At 46.5% G+C, this 13,119-nt stretch overlaps 3 non-coding genes and 2 pseudogenes across 3 annotated transcripts; all 5 read left to right on the top strand.

Annotated features, from left to right (window-relative positions):
- The first annotated feature begins 612 nt into the window (after positions 1–612).
- LOC147103695 (5S ribosomal RNA) lies at positions 613–721 on the top strand (annotated as a pseudogene).
- A 2,421-nt stretch (positions 722–3,142) lies between these two features.
- On the top strand, positions 3,143–3,251 carry LOC147103694 (5S ribosomal RNA; annotated as a pseudogene).
- Positions 3,252–5,672: 2,421 nt separating this feature from the next.
- On the top strand, positions 5,673–5,791 carry LOC147103693 (5S ribosomal RNA). The gene has a single exon (XR_015072640.1). It is a non-coding gene; the product is annotated as a 5S ribosomal RNA (ribosomal RNA).
- Positions 5,792–8,208: 2,417 nt separating this feature from the next.
- LOC147103692 (5S ribosomal RNA) lies at positions 8,209–8,327 on the top strand. Its single transcript, XR_015072739.1, has one exon. It is a non-coding gene; the product is annotated as a 5S ribosomal RNA (ribosomal RNA).
- A 2,415-nt stretch (positions 8,328–10,742) lies between these two features.
- LOC147103691 (5S ribosomal RNA) lies at positions 10,743–10,861 on the top strand. The gene has a single exon (XR_015072796.1). It is a non-coding gene; the product is annotated as a 5S ribosomal RNA (ribosomal RNA).
- Positions 10,862–13,119: the final 2,258 nt, after the last annotated feature.

Genomic DNA, 13,119 nt, shown 5'->3' with positions numbered 1-13,119 from the left:
TCCTCGAAAAATTGAATTGCGTTAGTCAGACACGACCTTCCGTTAAGAAATCCATGCTGACTGTCCCTGATTAATCCGTGTCTTTCTAAATGAAGATTTCTCCTGTCCCTCAGAACTTTTTCCAATAATTTTCCCACCACCGAGGTTAGGCTGACTGGCCTGTAATTATGCGGTCTATCCCTCTCTCCCTTTTGAAAGAACGGTAGCACGTTAGCAGTCCTCCAGTGGTCGGGCACCACACCTGTAGCCAGAGAGGATTGTAAAATGATGGTGAGAGCCTGTGCTATTTGGTGTCTTACTTCCCTTAAGAGTGTGGGATAGATTTGATGCGGGCCTGGGTATTTGTCCAGTTTGAAAGATGCTACAGCCCTTAAGACTTGGTGTTTGAGCATGTTTATTTGATGTAATATTTGAATAGAAGGCAATGAAGGGTTGGGCTTGTAGTTTGTTTGTGTGGGAGGCAGAGCAGCAAGAAGAGGTGGAGGGGGGGTGGGGGGTTGCGGGAGGAGTAAAATTTGTAAATGTAAATTGAGTGTTGAATACTTGTATGAATGCGTAGAAGAGAAAAAAATGGGCGACAGCTTTAAGTAAAGAGAAAGCCAGCCAGCATATGCCTACGGCCATACTAGTCTGAATGCGCCTGATCTCGGAAGCTAAGCAGAGTCAGGCCTGGTTAGTACTTGGATGGGAGACCGCCTGGGAATACCAGGTGCAGTAGGCTTTTGCTGCCGCCACAGGCTGCTCAACGTTTTGCACACACACGCGCACACACTGCTCTTAATCAATCAACATCCTTTTTGCTGCTCTCTCTCTCTCTCTCTCTCTCTCGCTTTCCTTTGACCATTTCTTCGCTGCACATTCTCCTGCTGCTACACAAATGCAAGGGGCTCCAGACACAGGGCCGAAATAAGCAGAAGAAGAAAATAAGATAGCCAAAATACACACACTGGCGGAGGGCCACCAGGACACAGCAGCAGAGAGGAGAGACAAGGTGCATAGAAAACTCGGAGGGACAAACAGCAACAGAACAAAGAAGAATGTCGAAAGAGCAGCAGTTAAATTCAGGAAAAAAGCAAAGCCAACTAGCATGCTGTTGAAATGCATGTGTGTTAATGCGAGGAGCGTTACAAATAAGATTGACGAGTTGCAGGCGCAAGTTGCCACATGGGGTTATGCAATAGTAGCCATAACGGAGACCTGGCTTCAAAATGGGCGGAATTGGAAACTAAACAATCCTGGCTACAATGTAATAACATTTGTAGAAGTCGTGTGGGCAGATGTCACATGATCAGGCAGAATCATAGAAATTTACAGCACAGAAGGAGGCCATTCGGCCCATCTTGTCCGTGCCAGCCGACAAAGAGCAATCCACCCAAATCCCACTTTACAGCACTTGGTCCGTAGCCTTGTAGGTTACGGCAGTTCAAGTGCATATCCAAGTACTTTTTAAACGTGATGAGGGTTTCTGCCTCTACCACCCTTTCAGGCAGTGCATTCCAGACCCCCACCATTCACTGGGTGAAAAAATGTCTCCTCAAATTCCCTGTAAACCTCCTACCAATTACTTGAAATCTATTATTGACCCTTCTGCTAAGGGAAATAGGTCCTTCCTATCCACTCTATCTCGGCCCCTCATAATTTTACACACCTCAATTAGGTCTCACCTCAGCCTCCTGTGTTCCAAAGAAAACAACCCCAGCCTATCCAATCTTTCCTCATAACTAAAATTCCCCAGCCCAGGCAACATCCTCGGAAATCTCCTCTGCACCTTCTCTAGTGCAATCGCATCCTTCTTGTAATGTGGTGACCAGAACTGCACGCGGCACTCTAGCTGCGGCCTAACTAGTGTTTTATACAGTTGAAGCATAACCTCCCCGCTCTTATATTCTACGCCTCGGCTAATAAAGGCAAGTATCCCGTATGCCTGCTTAACCACTTTATCTACCTGTCCTGCTACCTTCAGGGATCTGTGGACATGCACTCCAAGGTCCCGCTGATCCTCTGCATTTCTCAGTGTCCTACCATTTATTGTGTATTCCAACTGAATTCCATTTGCCACTGTTCTGCCCACTAGACGAGTCCATTGATATCTTCCTGCAGTCTACAGCATTCTGTTTCATTATTAACCACACGGCCAATTTTTGTATCATCTGCAAACTTCTTAATCATACTTCCTACATTCAAATCCAAATCATTGATATATACCAGAAAAAGCAAAGGGCCCAGTACTGAGTCGGTGCAGGCTCGATGGGCCGAAATGGCCTCTATCTGCACTGTGGGGTTTCTGTGATTCTGTGAGCCCTGCGGAACCCCACTGGAAACAGCCTTCCGGTCACAAAAACACCCTTCGACCATTACCCTTTGTTTCCTGCCTCTGAGCCAATTTTGGATCCAACTTGCCACTTTGCCTTGGATCCCATGGGCTTTTACTTTCGTGACCAATCTGGCATGCGGGACCTTATCAAAAGCCTTGCTAAAATCCATATAGACTACATCAAAGGCACTACCCTCATCGACCCTCCTTGTTACCTCCTCGAAAAATTGAATTGCGTTAGTCAGACACGACCTTCCGTTAAGAAATCCATGCTGACTGTCCCTGATTAATCCGTGTCTTTCTAAATGAAGATTTCTCCTGTCCCTCAGAACTTTTTCCAATAATTTTCCCACCACCGAGGTTAGGCTGACTGGCCTGTAATTATGCGGTCTATCCCTCTCTCCCTTTTGAAAGAACGGTAGCACGTTAGCAGTCCTCCAGTGGTCGGGCACCACACCTGTAGCCAGAGAGGATTGTAAAATGATGGTGAGAGCCTGTGCTATTTGGTGTCTTACTTCTCTTAAGAGTGTGGGATAGATTTGATGCGGGCCTGGGTATTTGTCCAGTTTGAAAGATGCTACAGCCCTTAAGACTTGGTGTTTGAGCATGTTTATTTGATGTAATATTTGAATAGAAGGCAATGAAGGGTTGGGCTTGTAGTTTGTTTGTGTGGGAGGCAGAGCAGCAAGAAGAGGTGGAGGGGGGGTGGGGGGTTGCGGGAGGAGTAAAATTTGTAAATGTAAATTGAGTGTTGAATACTTGTATGAATGCGTAGAAGAGAAAAAAATGGGCGACAGCTTTAAGTAAAGAGAAAGCCAGCCAGCATATGCCTACGGCCATACTAGTCTGAATGCGCCTGATCTCGGAAGCTAAGCAGAGTCAGGCCTGGTTAGTACTTGGATGGGAGACCGCCTGGGAATACCAGGTGCAGTAGGCTTTTGCTGCCGCCACAGGCTGCTCAACGTTTTGCACACACACGCGCACACACTGCTCTTAATCAATCAACATCCTTTTTGCTGCTCTCTCTCTCTCTCTCTCTCTCTCGCTTTCCTTTGACCATTTCTTCGCTGCACATTCTCCTGCTGCTACACAAATGCAAGGGGCTCCAGACACAGGGCCGAAATAAGCAGAAGAAGAAAATAAGATAGCCAAAATACACACACTGGCGGAGGGCCACCAGGACACAGCAGCAGAGAGGAGAGACAAGGTGCATAGAAAACTCGGAGGGACAAACAGCAACAGAACAAAGAAGAATGTCGAAAGAGCAGCAGTTAAATTCAGGAAAAAAGCAAAGCCAACTAGCATGCTGTTGAAATGCATGTGTGTTAATGCGAGGAGCGTTACAAATAAGATTGACGAGTTGCAGGCGCAAGTTGCCACATGGGGTTATGCAATAGTAGCCATAACGGAGACCTGGCTTCAAAATGGGCGGAATTGGAAACTAAACAATCCTGGCTACAATGTAATAACATTTGTAGAAGTCGTGTGGGCAGATGTCACATGATCAGGCAGAATCATAGAAATTTACAGCACAGAAGGAGGCCATTCGGCCCATCTTGTCCGTGCCAGCCGACAAAGAGCAATCCACCCAAATCCCACTTTACAGCACTTGGTCCGTAGCCTTGTAGGTTACGGCAGTTCAAGTGCATATCCAAGTACTTTTTAAACGTGATGAGGGTTTCTGCCTCTACCACCCTTTCAGGCAGTGCATTCCAGACCCCCACCATTCACTGGGTGAAAAAATGTCTCCTCAAATTCCCTGTAAACCTCCTACCAATTACTTGAAATCTATTATTGACCCTTCTGCTAAGGGAAATAGGTCCTTCCTATCCACTCTATCTCGGCCCCTCATAATTTTACACACCTCAATTAGGTCTCACCTCAGCCTCCTGTGTTCCAAAGAAAACAACCCCAGCCTATCCAATCTTTCCTCATAACTAAAATTCCCCAGCCCAGGCAACATCCTCGGAAATCTCCTCTGCACCTTCTCTAGTGCAATCGCATCCTTCTTGTAATGTGGTGACCAGAACTGCACGCGGCACTCTAGCTGCGGCCTAACTAGTGTTTTATACAGTTGAAGCATAACCTCCCCGCTCTTATATTCTACGCCTCGGCTAATAAAGGCAAGTATCCCGTATGCCTGCTTAACCACTTTATCTACCTGTCCTGCTACCTTCAGGGATCTGTGGACATGCACTCCAAGGTCCCGCTGATCCTCTGCATTTCTCAGTGTCCTACCATTTATTGTGTATTCCAACTGAATTCCATTTGCCACTGTTCTGCCCACTAGACGAGTCCATTGATATCTTCCTGCAGTCTACAGCATTCTGTTTCATTATTAACCACACGGCCAATTTTTGTATCATCTGCAAACTTCTTAATCATACTTCCTACATTCAAATCCAAATCATTGATATATACCAGAAAAAGCAAAGGGCCCAGTACTGAGTCGGTGCAGGCTCGATGGGCCGAAATGGCCTCTATCTGCACTGTGGGGTTTCTGTGATTCTGTGAGCCCTGCGGAACCCCACTGGAAACAGCCTTCCGGTCACAAAAACACCCTTCGACCATTACCCTTTGTTTCCTGCCTCTGAGCCAATTTTGGATCCAACTTGCCACTTTGCCTTGGATCCCATGGGCTTTTACTTTCGTGACCAATCTGGCATGCGGGACCTTATCAAAAGCCTTGCTAAAATCCATATAGACTACATCAAAGGCACTACCCTCATCGACCCTCCTTGTTACCTCCTCGAAAAATTGAATTGCGTTAGTCAGACACGACCTTCCGTTAAGAAATCCATGCTGACTGTCCCTGATTAATCCGTGTCTTTCTAAATGAAGATTTCTCCTGTCCCTCAGAACTTTTTCCAATAATTTTCCCACCACCGAGGTTAGGCTGACTGGCCTGTAATTATGCGGTCTATCCCTCTCTCCCTTTTGAAAGAACGGTAGCACGTTAGCAGTCCTCCAGTGGTCGGGCACCACACCTGTAGCCAGAGAGGATTGTAAAATGATGGTGAGAGCCTGTGCTATTTGGTGTCTTACTTCTCTTAAGAGTGTGGGATAGATTTGATGCGGGCCTGGGTATTTGTCCAGTTTGAAAGATGCTACAGCCCTTAAGACTTGGTGTTTGAGCATGTTTATTTGATGTAATATTTGAATAGAAGGCAATGAAGGGTTGGGCTTGTAGTTTGTTTGTGTGGGAGGCAGAGCAGCAAGAAGAGGTGGAGGGGGGGTGGGGGGTTGCGGGAGGAGTAAAATTTGTAAATGTAAATTGAGTGTTGAATACTTGTATGAATGCGTAGAAGAGAAAAAAATGGGCGACAGCTTTAAGTAAAGAGAAAGCCAGCTAGCATATGCCTACGGCCATACTAGTCTGAATGCGCCCGATCTCGTCTGATCTCGGAAGCTAAGCAGAGTCAGGCCTGGTTAGTACTTGGATGGGAGACTGCCTGGGAATACCAGGTGCAGTAGGCTTTTGCTGCCGCCACAGGCTGCTCAACGTTTTGCACACACACGCGCACACACTGCTCTTAATCAATCAACATCCTTTTTGCTGCTCTCTCTCTCTCTCTCTCTCGCTTTCCTTTGACCATTTCTTCGCTGCACATTCTCCTGCTGCTACACAAATGCAAGGGGCTCCAGACACAGGGCCGAAATAAGCAGAAGAAGAAAATAAGATAGCCAAAATATACACACTGGCGGAGGGCCACCAGGACACAGCAGCAGAGAGGAGAGACAAGGTGCATAGAAAACTCGGAGGGACAAACAGCAACAGAACAAAGAAGAATGTAGAAAGAGCAGCAGTTAAATTCAGGAAAAAAGCAAAGCCAACTAGCATGCTGTTGAAATGCATGTGTGTTAATGCGAGGAGTGTTACAAATAAGATTGACGAGTTGCAGGCGCAAGTTGCCACATGGGGTTATGCAATAGTAGCCATAACGGAGACCTGGCTTCAAAATGGGCGGAATTGGAAACTAAACAATCCTGGCTACAATGTAATAACATTTGTAGAAGTCGTGTGGGCAGATGTCACATGATCAGGCAGAATCATAGAAATTTACAGCACAGAAGGAGGCCATTCGGCCCATCTTGTCCGTGCCAGCCGACAAAGAGCAATCCACCCAAATCCCACTTTACAGCACTTGGTCCGTAGCCTTGTAGGTTACGGCAGTTCAAGTGCATATCCAAGTACTTTTTAAACGTGATGAGGGTTTCTGCCTCTACCACCCTTTCAGGCAGTGCATTCCAGACCCCCACCATTCACTGGGTGAAAAAATGTCTCCTCAAATTCCCTGTAAACCTCCTACCAATTACTTGAAATCTATTATTGACCCTTCTGCTAAGGGAAATAGGTCCTTCCTATCCACTCTATCTCGGCCCCTCATAATTTTACACACCTCAATTAGGTCTCGCCTCAGCCTCCTGTGTTCCAAAGAAAACAACCCCAGCCTATCCAATCTTTCCTCATAACTAAAATTCCCCAGCCCAGGCAACATCCTCGGAAATCTCCTCTGCACCTTCTCTAGTGCAATCGCATCCTTCTTGTAATGTGGTGACCAGAACTGCACGCGGCACTCTAGCTGCGGCCTAACTAGTGTTTTATACAGTTGAAGCATAACCTCCCCGCTCTTATATTCTACGCCTCGGCTAATAAAGGCAAGTATCCCGTATGCCTGCTTAACCACTTTATCTACCTGTCCTGCTACCTTCAGGGATCTGTGGACATGCACTCCAAGGTCCCGCTGATCCTCTGCATTTCTCAGTGTCCTACCATTTATTGTGTATTCCAACTGAATTCCATTTGCCACTGTTCTGCCCACTAGACGAGTCCATTGATATCTTCCTGCAGTCTACAGCATTCTGTTTCATTATTAACCACACGGCCAATTTTTGTATCATCTGCAAACTTCTTAATCATACTTCCTACATTCAAATCCAAATCATTGATATATACCAGAAAAAGCAAAGGGCCCAGTACTGAGTCGGTGCAGGCTCGATGGGCCGAAATGGCCTCTATCTGCACTGTGGGGTTTCTGTGATTCTGTGAGCCCTGCGGAACCCCACTGGAAACAGCCTTCCGGTCACAAAAACACCCTTCGACCATTACCCTTTGTTTCCTGCCTCTGAGCCAATTTTGGATCCAACTTGCCACTTTGCCTTGGATCCCATGGGCTTTTACTTTCGTGACCAATCTGGCATGCGGGACCTTATCAAAAGCCTTGCTAAAATCCATATAGACTACATCAAAGGCACTACCCTCATCGACCCTCCTTGTTACCTCCTCGAAAAATTGAATTGCGTTAGTCAGACACGACCTTCCGTTAAGAAATCCATGCTGACTGTCCCTGATTAATCCGTGTCTTTCTAAATGAAGATTTCTCCTGTCCCTCAGAACTTTTTCCAATAATTTTCCCACCACCGAGGTTAGGCTGACTGGCCTGTAATTATGCGGTCTATCCCTCTCTCCCTTTTGAAAGAACGGTAGCACGTTAGCAGTCCTCCAGTGGTCGGGCACCACACCTGTAGCCAGAGAGGATTGTAAAATGATGGTGAGAGCCTGTGCTATTTGGTGTCTTACTTCCCTTAAGAGTGTGGGATAGATTTGATGCGGGCCTGGGTATTTGTCCAGTTTGAAAGATGCTACAGCCCTTAAGACTTGATGTTTGAGCATGTTTATTTGATGTAATATTTGAATAGAAGGCAATGAAGGGTTGGGCTTGTAGTTTGTTTGTGTGGGAGGCAGAGCAGCAAGAAGAGGTGGAGGGGGGGTGGGGGGTTGCGGGAGGAGTAAAATTTGTAAATGTAAATTGAGTGTTGAATACTTGTATGAATGCGTAGAAGAGAAAAAAATGGGCGACAGCTTTAAGTAAAGAGAAAGCCAGCCAGCATATGCCTACGGCCATACTAGTCTGAATGCGCCCGATCTCGTCTGATCTCGGAAGCTAAGCAGAGTCAGGCCTGGTTAGTACTTGGATGGGAGACCGCCTGGGAATACCAGGTGCAGTAGGCTTTTGCTGCCGCCACAGGCTGCTCAACGTTTTGCACACACACGCGCACACACTGCTCTTAATCAATCAACATCCTTTTTGCTGCTCTCTCTCTCTCTCTCTCGCTTTCCTTTGACCATTTCTTCGCTGCACATTCTCCTGCTGCTACACAAATGCAAGGGGCTCCAGACACAGGGCCGAAATAAGCAGAAGAAGAAAATAAGATAGCCAAAATACACACACTGGCGGAGGGCCACCAGGACACAGCAGCAGAGAGGAGAGACAAGGTGCATAGAAAACTCGGAGGGACAAACAGCAACAGAACAAAGAAGAATGTCGAAAGAGCAGCAGTTAAATTCAGGAAAAAAGCAAAGCCAACTAGCATGCTGTTGAAATGCATGTGTGTTAATGCGAGGAGCGTTACAAATAAGATTGACGAGTTGCAGGCGCAAGTTGCCACATGGGGTTATGCAATAGTAGCCATAACGGAGACCTGGCTTCAAAATGGGCGGAATTGGAAACTAAACAATCCTGGCTACAATGTAATAACATTTGTAGAAGTCGTGTGGGCAGATGTCACATGATCAGGCAGAATCATAGAAATTTACAGCACAGAAGGAGGCCATTCGGCCCATCTTGTCCGTGCCAGCCGACAAAGAGCAATCCACCCAAATCCCACTTTACAGCACTTGGTCCGTAGCCTTGTAGGTTACGGCAGTTCAAGTGCATATCCAAGTACTTTTTAAACGTGATGAGGGTTTCTGCCTCTACCACCCTTTCAGGCAGTGCATTCCAGACCCCCACCATTCACTGGGTGAAAAAATGTCTCCTCAAATTCCCTGTAAACCTCCTACCAATTACTTGAAATCTATTATTGACCCTTCTGCTAAGGGAAATAGGTCCTTCCTATCCACTCTATCTCGGCCCCTCATAATTTTACACACCTCAATTAGGTCTCGCCTCAGCCTCCTGTGTTCCAAAGAAAACAACCCCAGCCTATCCAATCTTTCCTCATAACTAAAATTCCCCAGCCCAGGCAACATCCTCGGAAATCTCCTCTGCACCTTCTCTAGTGCAATCGCATCCTTCTTGTAATGTGGTGACCAGAACTGCACGCGGCACTCTAGCTGCGGCCTAACTAGTGTTTTATACAGTTGAAGCATAACCTCCCCGCTCTTATATTCTACGCCTCGGCTAATAAAGGCAAGTATCCCGTATGTCTGCTTAACCACTTTATCTACCTGTCCTGCTACCTTCAGGGATCTGTGGACATGCACTCCAAGGTCCCGCTGATCCTCTGCATTTCTCAGTGTCCTACCATTTATTGTGTATTCCAACTGAATTCCATTTGCCACTGTTCTGCCCACTAGACGAGTCCATTGATATCTTCCTGCAGTCTACAGCATTCTGTTTCATTATTAACCACACGGCCAATTTTTGTATCATCTGCAAACTTCTTAATCATACTTCCTACATTCAAATCCAAATCATTGATATATACCAGAAAAAGCAAAGGGCCCAGTACTGAGTCGGTGCAGGCTCGATGGGCCGAAATGGCCTCTATCTGCACTGTGGGGTTTCTGTGATTCTGTGAGCCCTGCGGAACCCCACTGGAAACAGCCTTCCGGTCACAAAAACACCCTTCGACCATTACCCTTTGTTTCCTGCCTCTGAGCCAATTTTGGATCCAACTTGCCACTTTGCCTTGGATCCCATGGGCTTTTACTTTCGTGACCAATCTGGCATGCGGGACCTTATCAAAAGCCTTGCTAAAATCCATATAGACTACATCAAAGGCACTACCCTCATCGACCCTCCTTGTTACCTCCTCGAAAAATTGAATTGCGTTAGTCAGACACGACCTTCCGTTAAGAAATCCATGCTGACTGTCCCTGATTAATCCGTGTCTTTCTAAATGAAGATTTCTCCTGTCCCTCAGAACTTTTTCCAATAATTTTCCCACCACCGAGGTTAGGCTGACTGGCCTGTAATTATGCGGTCTATCCCTCTCTCCCTTTTGAAAGAACGGTAGCACGTTAGCAGTCCTCCAGTGGTCGGGCACCACACCTGTAGCCAGAGAGGATTGTAAAATGATGGTGAGAGCCTGTGCTATTTGGTGTCTTACTTCTCTTAAGAGTGTGGGATAGATTTGATGCGGGCCTGGGTATTTGTCCAGTTTGAAAGATACTACAGCCCTTAAGACTTGGTGTTTGAGCATGTTTATTTGATGTAATATTTGAATAGAAGGCAATGAAGGGTTGGGCTTGTAGTTTGTTTGTGTGGGAGGCAGAGCAGCAAGAAGAGGTGGAGGGGGGGTGGGGGGTTGCGGGAGGAGTAAAATTTGTAAATGTAAATTGAGTGTTGAATACTTGTATGAATGCGTAGAAGAGAAAAAAATGGGCGACAGCTTTAAGTAAAGAGAAAGCCAGCTAGCATATGCCTACGGCCATACTAGTCTGAATGCGCCCGATCTCGTCTGATCTCGGAAGCTAAGCAGAGTCAGGCCTGGTTAGTACTTGGATGGGAGACTGCCTGGGAATACCGGGTGCAGTAGGCTTTTGCTGCCGCCACAGGCTGCTCAACGTTTTGCACACACACGCGCACACACTGCTCTTAATCAATCAACATCCTTTTTGCTGCTCTCTCTCTCTCTCTCTCTCTCTCTCTCTCTGTCTCTCTCTCTCGCTTTCCTTTGACCATTTCTTCGCTGCACATTCTCCTGCTGCTACACAAATGCAAGGGGCTCCAGACACAGGGCCGAAATAAGCAGAAGAAGAAAATAAGATAGCCAAAATACACACACTGGCGGAGGGCCACCAGGACACAGCAGCAGAGAGGAGAGACAAGGTGCATAGAAAACTCGGAGGGACAAACAGCAACAGAACAAAGAAGAATGTAGAAAGAGCAGCAGTTAAATTCAGGAAAAAAGCAAAGCCAACTAGCATGCTGTTGAAATGCATGTGTGTTAATGCGAGGAGCGTTACAAATAAGATTGACGAGTTGCAGGCGCAAGTTGCCACATGGGGTTATGCAATAGTAGCTATAACGGAGACCTGGCTTCAAAATGGGCGGAATTGGAAACTAAACAATCCTGGCTACAATGTAATAACATTTGTAGAAGTCGTGTGGGCAGATGTCACATGATCAGGCAGAATCATAGAAATTTACAGCACAGAAGGAGGCCATTCGGCCCATCTTGTCCGTGCCAGCCGACAAAGAGCAATCCACCCAAATCCCACTTTACAGCACTTGGTCCGTAGCCTTGTAGGTTACGGCAGTTCAAGTGCATATCCAAGTACTTTTTAAACGTGATGAAGGTTTCTGCCTCTACCACCCTTTCAGGCAGTGCATTCCAGACCCCCACCATTCACTGGGTGAAAAAATGTCTCCTCAAATTCCCTGTAAACCTCCTACCAATTACTTGAAATCTATTATTGACCCTTCTGCTAAGGGAAATAGGTCCTTCCTATCCACTCTATCTCGGCCCCTCATAATTTTACACACCTCAATTAGGTCTCGCCTCAGCCTCCTGTGTTCCAAAGAAAACAACCCCAGCCTATCCAATCTTTCCTCATAACTAAAATTCCCCAGCCCAGGCAACATCCTCGGAAATCTCCTCTGCACCTTCTCTAGTGCAATCGCATCCTTCTTGTAATGTGGTGACCAGAACTGCACGCGGCACTCTAGCTGCGGCCTAACTAGTGTTTTATACAGTTGAAGCATAACCTCCCCGCTCTTATATTCTACGCCTCGGCTAATAAAGGCAAGTATCCCGTATGCCTGCTTAACCACTTTATCTACCTGTCCTGCTACCTTCAGGGATCTGTGGACATGCACTCCAAGGTCCCGCTGATCCTCTGCATTTCTCAGTGTCCTACCATTTATTGTGTATTCCAACTGAATTCCATTTGCCACTGTTCTGCCCACTAGACGAGTCCATTGATATCTTCCTGCAGTCTACAGCATTCTGTTTCATTATTAACCACACGGCCAATTTTTGTATCATCTGCAAACTTCTTAATCATACTTCCTACATTCAAATCCAAATCATTGATATATACCAGAAAAAGCAAAGGGCCCAGTACTGAGTCGGTGCAGGCTCGATGGGCCGAAATGGCCTCTATCTGCACTGTGGGGTTTCTGTGATTCTGTGAGCCCTGCGGAACCCCACTGGAAACAGCCTTCCGGTCACAAAAACACCCTTCGACCATTACCCTTTGTTTCCTGCCTCTGAGCCAATTTTGGATCCAACTTGCCACTTTGCCTTGGATCCCATGGGCTTTTACTTTCGTGACCAATCTGGCATGCGGGACCTTATCAAAAGCCTTGCTAAAATCCATATAGACTACATCAAAGGCACTACCCTCATCGACCCTCCTTGTTACCTCCTCGAAAAATTGAATTGCGTTAGTCAGACACGACCTTCCGTTAAGAAATCCATGCTGACTGTCCCTGATTAATCCGTGTCTTTCTAAATGAAGATTTCTCCTGTCCCTCAGAACTTTTTCCAATAATTTTCCCACCACCGAGGTTAGGCTGACTGGCCTGTAATTATGCGGTCTATCCCTCTCTCCCTTTTGAAAGAACGGTAGCACGTTAGCAGTCCTCCAGTGGTCGGGCACCACACCTGTAGCCAGAGAGGATTGTAAAATGATGGTGAGAGCCTGTGCTATTTGGTGTCTTACTTCTCTTAAGAGTGTGGGATAGATTTGATGCGGGCCTGGGTATTTGTCCAGTTTGAAAGATGCTACAGCCCTTAAGACTTGGTGTTTGAGCATGTTTATTTGATGTAATATTTGAATAGAAGGCAATGAA

The sequence above is a fragment of the Somniosus microcephalus genome, chromosome 19, assembly GCF_052327205.1.
Source record: "Somniosus microcephalus isolate GS21.2 chromosome 19, FLI_Smic_1.0, whole genome shotgun sequence".
Classification (NCBI taxonomy): Eukaryota; Metazoa; Chordata; class Chondrichthyes; order Squaliformes; family Somniosidae; genus Somniosus; species Somniosus microcephalus.
The sequence above is the reverse complement of the archived record's forward strand: the minus strand, read 5'-3'. Positions and strand labels throughout refer to the sequence as shown.